The sequence below is a fragment of the Haliotis rubra genome, unplaced genomic scaffold (genome assembly GCF_003918875.1).
Source record: "Haliotis rubra isolate DU_JTF1 unplaced genomic scaffold, ASM391887v1 Scf131, whole genome shotgun sequence".
In the NCBI taxonomy this organism is placed as follows: Eukaryota; Metazoa; Mollusca; class Gastropoda; order Lepetellida; family Haliotidae; genus Haliotis; species Haliotis rubra.
Genome location: NW_025765237.1, coordinates 482,030 through 496,460, shown reverse-complemented (window position 1 = coordinate 496,460; position 14,431 = coordinate 482,030).

Below are 14,431 nucleotides of genomic sequence, written 5' to 3'. Positions count from 1 at the left end.
GTTAATTGCCAAGTAATAGCATGCATCCGTCATTTCTAAAAAAGTCTTGTCAACATTCAAGGCCTCAGGAAAGCTTTCAAATTTTTTTTGTAGTAGACCTATTTAGGAACTTCCAAAAATTGAACAAAATTGGTGTCCCATGCAATTCCCTCGTTCGACCAGTACCATATATTCCTGATTTGTGTTAGATGAACAGTTGACTTGCCTTTGTATATGTTGATGACGGTTTCCGTTGGTGAATCAGGGTATTGGGGCTGGGACGGGTCCAAATTTTATACACTGGTACCCCACCCTCTATTACCCTACCCTACCCGTATACCCGTTATATTAATTCTTGACATCAAATTTGTAAGAAGGGCAATAGATTTCTCAGCTCGGAGACCAAAAGTTCGATTTTTTCAACGTATTAACCATGTATTATATTCAAAAGAAGTGACTGTAATTATGTCTAAATCTTCAAAGACAATACAACTTTTTAATCATGAAAGACTAACATATGACATTGTTTAATCTATTAGTCACATGATCATAATGGGTCTGGATATTGAGAAGGGTACCTGGGTCCAACTCATTACCCACCCGTCCCGGGTATCCCAGCCCTACAGGGTATGTTCACCATTTCGCAAACCCCTGGTGTCACAAGTAATTTTGATCATGACTAAGAGTGAGTGAGTTTAGATTTAAGCCGCTTTTACCAATATGAGCAATATGACGAGTGAACGCTTTAACCACAAGCCTGGCTACCCCACCGCCCCATTATGATTAAGAAACTTAATCAGTGATTGACATGACTTGACATGAATAGTAGATCCTGAAAGAACTGACAAGAAAGTGATGTTCCTGCCATTGTGGGAATCAAAGGACTTTGAAAGCCTTAAAAGGGTAATTGGGAGCCACACTGCAAGGAAGAAGTCAGTCTCGGTATAGTATATAAACACTAAGGGATGAAACTTTTAGAATGCACAAGACACAGGTTCTCGATTGGAAAAAGATTATGATTATTATATACATAGAGATTACAAAACGTGTGGGTGCTGAATATGGAAAATATTCCAACGAGATATATTTAAACGTTTGATTTATTCACGAGCTTCGAGATATTTTTGAAGGTTTTGATTTATTCAAGAGCTTTCGCTGGTGAATAAATCAAAACGTTTAAAAATATATCGTTGGAATATTTTCCATATTCAACATCCACGAGTTTTGTGATCTATTTATTACACAAATCAAATTACACACTATTCATTGCACAGATCAAGCAGACGATGCCGGTTGGAAACAAAACAAAAGGGAGACAACTATGTCATAACTAGTTTATAGATGAAAACAAAGAATTAAAACTATTCAATTGATAAATGATACTTATCCCCAGGACTCCGAAATTGAATTCTAATTGTCCACAAAACTAATGTTTGTTTGTTTGAATGGAGTTTAAACTATTGAGGTGGCAATAGACGGTTCGGCATTATGACGTCACTATCGTTGAATAACCTAGTTTGGTTACACAAGACTCGTTGGATAACTTTCAACTGGTTGCACAACACAAGTTTCAAATAAACAAAGTTATCTCATTAAGATATCCAGAACTCGTGTGTAATAATTTCCGATAGATTCTGCGTATACATAATGGGCGGTCTTTTTATTCCGAAGGGCGATAAATCTACTCCTCTTGAAAGGAAGTAAGCGACGGTCTAAGTTCACACTTCCGGTTTAGTTCCCGAGTAAATGGGACAACTCGAACATGCAAAGACAGAGCCAGCTCACGCATCGCCCTGTTGTATCGGGTTGTAGTCAAAAGGGTCAATGGACAAAAGGGCCAAAATTGAAAAAAGTCAAAAGGGCCAAAGAAAAGTCGAAAGGGCCAAAGGAAAGCCAAAAGAGCCGTAGATTTAAGTCAAAAGGGTCATAGATCAAATTCAAATAAGAATATACAAACTAATATATATTTCATACCAATACTGATATGTTTTATCATATTTGTATCAATATGTAATAATGATATATATCGTGTGATTAACTGCCTTTGTAGTTTTAAATACAGACTGTCACGCAACTATCGAAACAATGTATACATCCTTCATTTTATCATGGGACCCTCTATTATCGCGGTAGTTAATGTTGTCGCCGTCGGGATTATGAACGGCTACTGACATTTAGCATTTTATATATATTTTCAGTTGACTGATGTTTAATCTTCATTTCTGTCACAAATAATGTGGCACATGGTTACAACGCGTTTAATATCATTGCGGCAATTCCAATTGTCTTGTTTCACCCGGAAATTGAAGCAACTCTCTATTATCGCGGTATTGCTATTACTATGGCACGCGGTACAAGCAGATGACACTGTGAAACGTTTACTCAGACAAGTAATGAATCTAAATAGTTTGATCATTAAAACTTCTAGGAACTTCATTCACATTAATAATATCATCAACCCAAACATCTGAAACTTCTATTCATTTGGATACAAGGTAACAATAACGTTACAAGATATTGTTTTTCGACCTTAAAACGTACCATACAAGTTGCTGGCGTGTGTAGAGTGAAGTTGCATAATACGTCACTTCCTGTTATATTTTTAGCACGGAAACTATGCAAATGTATGGAATACTGTAAGAGACATGTCGCATTCTCGCGATCTCGTCTTTTGACAAAATGTGCTATGTACCAAAAACACGAGAATGCGAGATCGCGAGAACACGAGATTTTAGCCAAATCTCGCGTTCTCGCGATCTCGCATTCTCGCACTTTTGGCATTTTTAGCTTGTTTCCAAAGGTCGAGATCGCGAGAATGCGAGATCGCGAGAATGTGCCTTACAGTATTCCATACAAATGACCTTATAGTTGTCGCGGGATTACTCTTGACGAAGTAAGTTTTGATTCATGCTAGATGTAATGGCAGTAGGGGTCATACTAGTTTCAAAATGTTCTAGAACTTACTGAAAAGATGAATGCTTTACTATTTCTACGATTAGACATGACATTCCAAATGAAATAAATGACTTTTTCAAGAGCGATGAATATATTTACGTAATTTGCATATGTAAACAGCCGATGCGGGGCGTGGTGTTTCTGCTTTCCCGATGTTTTCGCGTGTCGCGATAACAGAGAGCCCGCGATAATAGAGATTCCCAGTATACCTTTATTTGATTATTGCTGCCATCTCTGGGACAAGTGTACAAACGAACAGTCCTTATCACTAGAACACTTTCACTTAGATGCCTCACACACACTATGCGGTGTAGTCAGAGGTACGAGCCATGCAAAACTATATAATGAGACAAACCAGACCTTAGCGAAACGAAGAGAAACTTCCAAATTAACATTATTTTATAACATGGTAAACCATATGGTTCCCGACTATCTCTGTGATCATGTTCTAGGGAATGTGTCTGACAACAGTAATTACAATCTTAGGAACAATGAAAATTATCAGACCATAAGATGCAACTTTACTATTTATGCCAATTCGTTTTTGCTTAAGTAGTTCAAATGTTAAAAAAACCCGCCTATGAGCAGCCTAGCTGGAATTCGGCGCCATATATATAGATTAATAATAATAATTCACACATCTTTAATGTTCACTGCTGACATCTTCACTCCACACATCATCACACAAGTTTCACAACCGACATTGTCAATCATTCACATAATCTTGTTTACATTACTGACTATAGTGTAATTGTCACCAGTGACTCAGTTAAAACCTCATGTAATCATTAAATAACAGTTATATGGTTGACTATACTCATAAAATACACACTTCACCGTTCTGAGATGTTGTAAATTAACAACGCTGAGACACTCTGAGATGTTTACTCATAAAATAACCACTTAACCAGTCTGAGAAGGTTTAAATAAACAACACAGAGACACTTTGAGATGTTTACTCATAAAATAACCACTTAACCAGTCTGTGAAGGTTTAAATAAACAACACAGAGACACTTTGAGATGTTTACTCATAAAATAACCACTTAACCAGTCTGAGAAGGTTTAAATAAACAACACAGAGACACTTTGAGATGTTTACTCATAAAATAACCACTTAACCAGTCTGAGGTTTAAATAAACAAACACAGAGACACTTTGAGATGTTTACTCATAAAATAACCACTTAACCAGTCTGAGAAGGTCTTAGGTTTAAATAAACAACACAGAGACACTTTGAGATGTTTACTCATAAAATAACCACTTAACCAGTAACCAGAGGGTTTAAATAAAACAACACAGACACTTTGAGATGTTTACATCACTTAACCAAGGTTTAAATAAACAACACAGAGACACTTTGAGATGTTTATCATAAAATAACCACTTTAACCAGTCTGAGAAGGTTTAAATAAACAACACAGAGACACTTTGAGATGTTTACTCATAAAATAACCACTTAACCAGTCTGAGAAGGTTTAAATAAACAACACAGAGACACTTTGAGATGTTTACTCATAAAATAACCACTTAACCAGTCTGAGAAGGTTTAAATAAACAACACAGAGACACTTTGAGATGTTTACTCATAAAATAACCACTTAACCAGTCTGTGAGGTTTAAATAAACAACACAGAGACACTTTGAGATGTTTACTCATAAAATAACCACTTAACCAGTCTGTGAGGTTTAAATAAACAACACAGAGACACTTTGAGATGTTTACTCATAAAATAACCACTTAACCAGTCTGAGAAGGTTTAAATAAACAACACAGAGACACTTTGAGATGTTTACTCATAAAATAACCACTTAACCAAAGGTTTAAATAAACAACACAGAGCTTAACTCATAGAGAATCTTAACCAGTCTGTGAGGTTTAAATAAACAACACAGAGACACTTTGAGATGTTTACTCATAAAATAACCACTTAACCAGTCTGTGAGGTTTAAATAAACAAACAGAGACACTTTGAGATGTAAAATGAATTTCTTAACTAATCCTACTATTTATGCTTCTAATCTTACTATTTATAACCTGGCCCTTTTCCTTAATCTATGGCCCTTATGACTTTCCCTTGGCCTTTTACTATTCTTTGGCCCTGTTGACTTTTTCCAGTTTGGGGCCTTTTGTCCTTTTGGCCCTTTGACCTGTTCCCATTGTATCTTCATTAAAACCGGTCATTTACAACGAAATACTGTTAACAAACACATGTTTTGCGGTGATTGTTAGTCTACAACAGCATGATTTGTTTAATACCCATGTACAATACTAAATGACAGGAGATAACGGGAAACGCCATGAAAAATCGGTATAATATCATGGTATTTCTTGCGTCAGAACACGAGAATCTCGTGTAACATACCATCGTTGAAATACTTTATTTATCAGCTTTTATGTTATTTCATTCGACAATTCCTTAACTATTGTGTCATTCAAATTTAACTAATAGTTGTCATACTACCACTGACATTAATGTAACAAAATCGGAAGACATGTCATTTAATCATTGACTAAACCTTGTAAAATTCCAGCTGCGCATGTCCTGAGTGTATGACGTCACGCTAAAGTAGCTGTATCGGCTCTATTCACTCAGCAGGCAAATTGAGGAAATCTCGCCGACCACATTCTTTTCACTTTATCAACAGAGAATATACTGATATAACTAGTCATGGTCTCTCGTTTCATCATCGCTATTACTTGATTCAGTGTCACCTCCTTCCACTGTCACGTCGACATAAGAATGTCTTGCAGAGCGAAACGATGGCGCCCTGAGAAATAGCTTGTAAATTCGAGAACAAATTCAGTGATTTGACGAACATGTTTTCCCATGATCTTTTCAGTTTCTTATCAGTCCATTGCTTTCCTTGCTCTCGGTACTTCATTTCCTTTCGATACATATCAACGACACAAGCCCACGCCTGTTGCAGCCCGACTTCTTGTAATTCTTTTCCAATCTGGTTATATTCAGGCTCGACCTCCTTTCTGATCACACACAGATTCATTTTCGTCGTCGTCGTCGATGTCGCCGTACCTTGTACGTTTTCTTAACGACTTCCATTGTTTGTTCCTCGGTGCCGAAAGACGTGCATGTTGCCTCCATCAAATCTCCACAATCGGCGCATACTGTAGGCCTGACCAGTCAACTTGTATCGTGGGAAGAGTCGCTCTCTGTGTCATCACAATTATCACTGAAGTATTGTTCTTGAAGTATTTGTTTGGTTCAACGTTTGTCTCATATACTGATGTAGTGATGTGATGTGGCTGAGAGTTGCCATGCATCTGAGGTTCTACACGCATAGGAGGCCTGATGTTACTAGCAAATTCTGGTATTCGGCTCGAGTCTAATTAGATATATTGCGTTAAAACCTGCGTTAGAATAAAATACATATATTTGGGATTACACTTTCTCTGATAAGTACAGTCAGAATATGAGCTTTGTGTGGGTTGTGTCCAATCCTGAATTGGAACTAGCAGTTCTCAGGGTCAGGCACCTAAACATCAGTCTTGCTAACAAATACCAAAATGGTTCATTCTGTTTACGGACATTATATGTTCCAGTCAGCATTTTAATACCCTTTACAAAATCCCACTTGAGGAACTTATTCTTAGTAGAATCAGATGTCCAGCACATGGACTGACTGACTGACTGAGTTTAGTTTTACGCCGCTTTCAGCAATATTCCAGCAATTATCACGGCGGGGACACCAGAAATGGGCTTCACACATTGTGCCCTTAGCATGTGGGGATTCGAACCCGGGTCTTCGGCGTGACGAGCCAACGCTTTAACCACTAGGCTACCCCCACCGCCCAAGAGAAACACATGGATACTTTTCTGTATTCCATACACTTGCATTGTCACATCTCGTTGCTTTCAAAAGTCTCTAGAGTGTTTGCTTTGGTGGTTTTACGTGCATTGTGTACAGTTGACAAGAAGCAAGTTCGAAAGGATTTAGATAACATGAGGGTTCCACCCCGATGCATGTGAATATGTACTATAGGGAGCTCCAACAATGACTCCTTCGTAACCCTTAACAAAACACTTCAGATAAGGTAAGTACTTATTCTCGGAAAATGACAGGTTAGGTTTAGCTGTATATATCGTTCCAAATGCACTTCTGATAGCAACATATATAAAAGCATTCCAAGTCTTGCATTTTGGTGCCGGGTCACTTGGTAACTCTAATACCTGTGAGTAGTAGACCCGGGGTACAATAGGTATTCAGCACCCCGGTACTCCATCGCTAGTCGTAAGAGGCGACCTAATTGGGCAACCTGTTTGCGCCCCTGTGTCGATGGAGTGACGGATTCGCAGTTGTCGAGGGCACAGGAACTCAGGAACCGTGTTCCTTTTGTCCCACTCACCTAACATGTTCAGTATTTAATAATGCAAACCATTTCCCAAAATCAGTGTCTCGTTTTCCTGAACTGGTATGTGATGATTTTATATGTGCGCTTGAGTCCCAACACAGAGACACTTTGAGATGTTTACTCATAAAATAACCACTTAACCAGTCTGTGAGGTTTAAATAAACAACACAGAGACACTTTGAGATGTTTACTCATAAAATAACCACTTAACCAGTCTGTGAGGTTTAAATAAACAACACAGAGACACTTTGAGATGTTTAGGATTGTAACTACTCCAACGAAAAGTAATGAATTTCTTCTAATCTTACTATTTATAACCTGGCCCTTTTTCCTTAATCTATGGCCCTTATGACTTTCCCTTGGCCTTTTTTACTATTCTTTGGCCCTGTTGACTTTTCCAGTTTGGGCCCTTTTGTCCTTTGGCCCTTTTGACCTGTTCCCATTGTATCTTCATTAAAAACCGGTCATTTACAACGAAATACTGTTAACAAACACATGTTTTGCGGTGATTGTTAGTTTACAACAGCATCATTTGTTTAATACCCATGTACAATACTAAATGACAGGAGATAACGGGAAACGCCATGAAATATCGGTATAATATCACGGTATTTCTTGCGTCAGAACACGAGAATCTCGCTCGTGTAACATGCCATCGTTGAAATACTTTATTTATCAGCTTTTATGTTATTTCATTCAACAAATCCCTAAACTATTGTGTCATTCAAATTCAACTAATAGTTCTCATACTACCACTGACATTAACCCCCTGGCTGCCGAGTTTTTTTTCAGGCGCACATTTTCATACAGTTTGAAAAGTGAACGTTGTGCGAGAATTGCCCTCGCGTGGTCCTGGATCTACGTAAGGCTATAAAATTACACAGAAATGTAGAATATTAAATTTCCTATCCGTTGGTATAAATATAAGTACAATTACCTTGGCGGTTTGAGAAATAGACCTTGCTAAATGTTGTCCAATTTTTTGTTATGCGTTAAAAAACAGTAAATTTCTCCGCTTTTTATCGCGCACCGATAAAAGCAGTGTGCTACGAATTTTTTAATGGGGCATCTTTACGGAAAGTGTGAGCGAAGAAAATACAGCCTGATAGCGTTATACGCTCAACATTAAAAATGACTCGCAATAAATGTCAAAAATGTATTTTCTTCTATGACGTCAAACGACGAAAGAGAGGTCATACACGTATAATGATAAGGGGGCATAACTCCGTTATGCGTAACACTAGGTCAATGTACCTCAGATCACTTGGAGAAAATGTGTTGTGGATACGGACGCTATATTTTCGTTATTTTATATTCATGGTGAACCTCACTATTCCAATTCAAAGTTCCCCAATGTGAACGGATGTGCTTTGGTAGTTTCACAATTTATAAGAAAAGATGACAACGTATTACATGTGATAGCACGTACTAGCGATTTGAATGGCCCTATCCGATATATAAGTTAGTTCTTAGATTCCCATATTCTCCTGTTTGTGTAGATGTAATTTGACTAATTTTGCATCGTTATTACCAGAGTATTAGCCATATCTTCAAATGTAACGAAATTGCTGAAAATAATACAACATTTTAGTTGACGTCATTGCTTGTTTTATGCATTTTGCGACGTTGGAAAACGACGACATTGGCATTCTGATTAGTATACATTGTGTATATCTCACTTAATTTCCATTCATTGTATAAAAGGTCTAGACTTCTATGTCAGAATTTAACACTCTTTAGACAAAACATAAAATGACTGATTTTTCCATTTAAATAGTGTCCTGAATATATCAACAATTAGACAGTTTGACAGCGTATCTTATTGTGACTAACACGCGCACCTGTTTGGCATCAATTTAACGTAAATAAAAATAATATTTCACAACACCCGAATATTTTGTTTGGGATAAGGGGAAGGACATATATGTCCCTGTGGCATCCAGGGGGTTAATGTAACAAAATCGGAAGACATGTAATTTAATCATTGAATAAACCTTGTAAAACTCCAACTGCGCATGTCCTGAGTGTATGACGTCACGCTAAAATAGCTGTATCCGCTATATTCACTCAGCAGGCAAATTGAGGAAATCTCGCTGACTACATTCTTTTCACTTTATCAGAGAATATACTGATCTATATAGATTTTTATGATTCACGAAATAATCACGAACGGTTCTGTAGTTTGTTCCTTTTATTAAAGGCAGTAAAGGGTGTGTCCCATTTTGATTCAACAAGCATATGAGTTGTATCCAGTTTCATCAGAGACCATATAATATTTTATTACCCACGAGGTCAACGTATGGGTAGTTGCATACTAATCTCGTACGTCACACGAGTGTCGTATTGCGTTGACCTGTGTCGTAACGACTTGACCTGAGATTCTAACGATTTGATTGGATAACCGATGACCTCTCAATTAGGTCACATTCTGACGTAACTATTTTTTCATTCATAACAAACACGTGAATTCATTCATTCTACAACTTACATGCATTGTGGGAATGTAAACATTGCGAACCTTGCCCTGTCGCTGTTTATTTGTGAGTCGAACTGAGACATTATATCTGTCGAAAAACATAAACGCAATGTTTCCACCAGTGATGTTAGCCGAATGAAGTAACTGGAAACCAAGAAACGAGGTGCTATGGAGTAGTTTACTGTAGGAGGCTGTACGAGGCGATGACAACTGACATGCATCGTGACGTCGGTTACCAAGGCAGTGACATCATTACAGTGTGACGTCATGCAAACATTGTACTACAGTACAAAACTCTTCCGCGACCTCTTTATAAAACCGAAATTTAATGCATGTGAATTGACGAACATGTTTTCCCATGATCTTTTCAGTTTCTTATCAGTCCACCGCTTTCCTTGCTCTCGGTACTTCATTTCCTTTCGATACATATCAACGACACAAGCCCACGCCTGTTGCAGCCCGACTTCTTGTAATTCTTTTCCAATCTGGTTATATTCAGGCTCGACCTCCTTTCTGATCACACACAGATTCATTTTCGTCGTCGTCGTCGATGTCGCCGTACCTTCGTACGTTTTCTTAACGACTTCCATTGTTTGTTCCTCGGTGCTGAAAGACGTGCATGTTGCCTCCATCAAATCTCCACAATCGGCGCATACTGTAGCCCTGACCAGTCAACTTGTATCGTGGGAAGAGTCGCTCTCTGTGTCATCACAATTATCACTGAAGTATTGTTCTTGAAGTATTTGTTTGGTTCAACGTTTGTCTCATATACTGATGTAGTGATGTGATGTGGCTGAGAGTTGTCATGCATCTGAGTTCTACGCTAGAGGCCTGATGTTATTGCTAAATTATTCGGCTCGAGTCTACAATTAGATATATGGCGTTTAAACCTGCAGCAGAATAAATACATATATTTGGGATTACACTTTCTCTGATAAGTACAGAATATGGAGCTTTTGTGGGTTGTGTCCAATCCTGAATTGGAACTAGCAGTCTCAGGGTCAGGCACCTAAACATCAGTCTTGCTAACAAATACCAAAATGGTTCATTCTGTTTACGGACATTATATGTTCCAGTCAGCATTTTAATACCCTTTTACAAAATCCCACTTGAGGAACTTATTCTTAGTAGAATCAGATGTCTAGCACATGGACTGACTGACTGACTGAGTTTAGTTTTACGCCGCTTTCAGCAATATTCCAGCAATATCACGGCGGGGGACACCAGAAATGGGCTTCACACATTGTGCCCATGTGGGGATTCGAACCCGGGTCTTCGGCGTGACGAGCCAACGCTTTAACCACTAGGCTACCCCACCGCCCAAGAGAACATGGATACTTTTCTGTATTCCATACACTTGCATTGTCACATCTCGTTGCTTTCAAAAAGTCTCTAGAGTGTTTGCTTTGGTGGTTTTACGTGCATTGTGTACAGTTGACAAGAAGCAAGTTCGAAAGGATTTAGATAACATGAGGGTTCCACCCCCGATGCATGTGAATATGTACTATAGGGAGCTCCAACAATGACTCCTTCGTAACTTTAACAAAACACTTCAGATAAGGTAAGTACTTATTCTCGGAAAATGTACAGGTTAGTTTAGCTGTATATATCGTTCCAAATGCACTTCTGATAGCAACATATATAAAGCGTTCCAAGTCTTGCATTTTGGTGCCAAGTCACTTGGTAACTCTAATACCTGTAGGTGTAGACCCGGGGTACAATAGGTATTCAGCACCCCGGTACCCCATCGCTGGTCGTAAGAGGCGACCTAATTGGGCAACCTGTTTGCGCCCCTGTGTCGGTGGAGGACGGGATTCTGGTTGTCGAGGGCACAGGAACCAGGAACCGTGTTCCTTTTCTCCAACACACCTAACATGTTCAGTATTTAATAATGCAACCATTTGCCAAAATCAGTGTCTCGTTTTCCTGAACTGGTATGTGATGATTTTATGTGCGCTTGAGTCAATGACGTCCCGATGTCCACAACTTGGGGTTTGGATAAGGCAGGTCATCAGTTCAACTCACCGGTTCTGTGGCTCCTAAGAATCCTAAACCTTGAATCTCTCTGCGAACCTTGTGACAACCTGTAACACGCTCATTAAAATGAAGACGTGAAACTTAACGACTGTTCTACTGCCTGTATCGATGTTTGGGGGCTACTACTTCCGTCGTTCACCTGGTGGGTGCCAGAATTAACACACAGACCTAACCTGTTAAAGCCAGAATTAACAAACAGACATAATCTATTAAAGCCAGAATTAACACACAGACAAACCTGTTAAAAGCCAGAATTAAAACACAAAGTAACCTGTTAAAGCCAGAATTAACACACAGACTTAACCTGTTAAAGCCAGAATTAACACAGAGACAAACCTGTTAAAGCCAGAATTATAACACAGACTTAACCTGTTAAAGCCAGAATTAAAACACAGACTTAACCTGTTAAAGCCAGAATTAAACACAGACTTAACCTGTTAAAGCCAGAATTAACACACAGACTTAACCTGTTAAAGCCAGAATTGACACACAGACCTAACCCGTTAAAGCCAGAACTGACACACAGACTTAACCTGTTAAAGCCAGAATTGACACACGGACTTAACCTGTTAAAGCCAGAATTATAACACAGACTTAACCTGTTAAAGCCAGAACTGACACACAGACTTAACCCGTTAAAGCCAGAATTTTAACACAGACTATCCTGTTAAAGCCAGAATCAAGACACAGTCTAACCTGTTAAAGCCAGAATTATAACACAGACTTAACCTGTTAAAGCCAGAATTAACACACAGACTTAACCCGTTAAAGCCAGAATTTAAAGCCAGAATTAACACACAGACTTAACCTGTTAAAGCCAGAATTAACACACAGACTTAACCTGTTAAAGCCAGAATTAACACACAGACTTAACCTGTTAAAGCCAGAATTAACACACAGACTTAACCTGTTAAAGCCAGAATTAACACACAGACTTAACCTGTTAAAGCCAGAATTAACACACAGACTTAACCTGTTAAAGCCAGAATTAACACACAGACTAACCTGTTAAAGCCAGAATTAACACACAGACTTAACCTGTTAAAGCCAGAATTGACACACAGACTTAACCTGTTAAAGCCAGCCAATTTAAACACACAGACTTAACCTGTTAAAGCCAGAATTAACACACAGACTTAACCTGTTAAAGCCAGAATTAACACACAGACTTAACCTGTTAAAGCCAAAGCCAGAACCTTTAAAGCCAGAATTGACACACAGACTTAACCTGTTAAAGCCAGAATTAACACACAGACTTAACCTGTTAAAGCCAGAATTAACACACAGACTTAACCTGTTAAAAGCCAGAGACTTAACCTGTTAAAGCCAGAATTGACACACATACTTAACCTGTTAAAGCCAGAAGTAACACACAGACTTGACACACAGACTTAACCTGTTAAAGCCAGAATTGACACACAGACTTAACCTGTTAAAGCCAGTATTAACACACATACTTAACCTGTTAAAGCCAGAATTAACACACAGACTTAACCTGTTAAAGCCAGAATTAACACACAGACTTAACCTGGTGAAGCTGCAAGAGGTGACCCTGAAACAAACGATGAAGGAGCTCCTACATGTTCCATCTTCTAAATGCCTTATTTTCTCTTCTTTCTTTTTTTTTCTTTTTTTTTAGTGTGCATTAACTATTATTTCATGTGACTGTGCAAAATTTGGTTTGGTTGCAATTATTAGATTTTGTGTTAGTGAGCAATTCCTCGGTCTCAAATGAAATCAAACGGACTGTACAGATACATAGACATAAGTTATTATCTTGACTCGCATGAAATGTTTGTGGAATCATTCAATTGTTTGAAGCGTTCGTACAATCATCCCTTTGCTTTGCCATGAGGTAGTTGCATATCGTGATTCATTGGACGGAGTGAGCTTTGAACATACTGAATGGCATCAATCAAGATCTACAGTTTTGTGGAGCTAATCTTTTCACCCTGGTTATCCAGCCTAGGCCACAGTTCATGCTTGGTCAGTACTACAGTCGCTGGCTGTTCATATTACAAACTGATAAATGTTTTGAACTGTCAATGTAATTTTACTGATCTGATATAGAACAAACTTTATGGTTACCAAGTTCTTTTATTTCGTGAGTGAGGCGCTTCGATACAGATTCTTGTGCCGTTGGCAAGTAGGAATGTAGCAAAGAAAACATCACAATTAACATAATTGTCTAGACAGTAAGCTGATGAAGCCAGCGAGTTGACAATGGAAAGGCGTTGAAGCCAGAGATGTACATTTTTGGGTGTCACTTAGCTAGTTTTACGCTGGATGCTTTCTCTCGCATAGATTTCTGTGTTATCATATATGTTAACCTATGCTTGTCAACTTCGAAATCAACTCAATGCGAAGCAATTGTTTAAAGCGATAGTAAAATCTCTAAATGTCTCCCGTCATGATTTTTCAACACGTCACAAAAAAGGCGACTTCTCTTGAGATCAAAAGAACATTGTTTTTGCAATTAGCTGATTATCTTTACGTGTTACTGTGGATATGTAATCTTCTTACAAGTCTGCAGCATGGCTTAGCTCTCATTTTGGACGTTGATGGGAAATAATTAACTCAACTGTTGACAATTTCCACTTTTTAGGCTTTTTG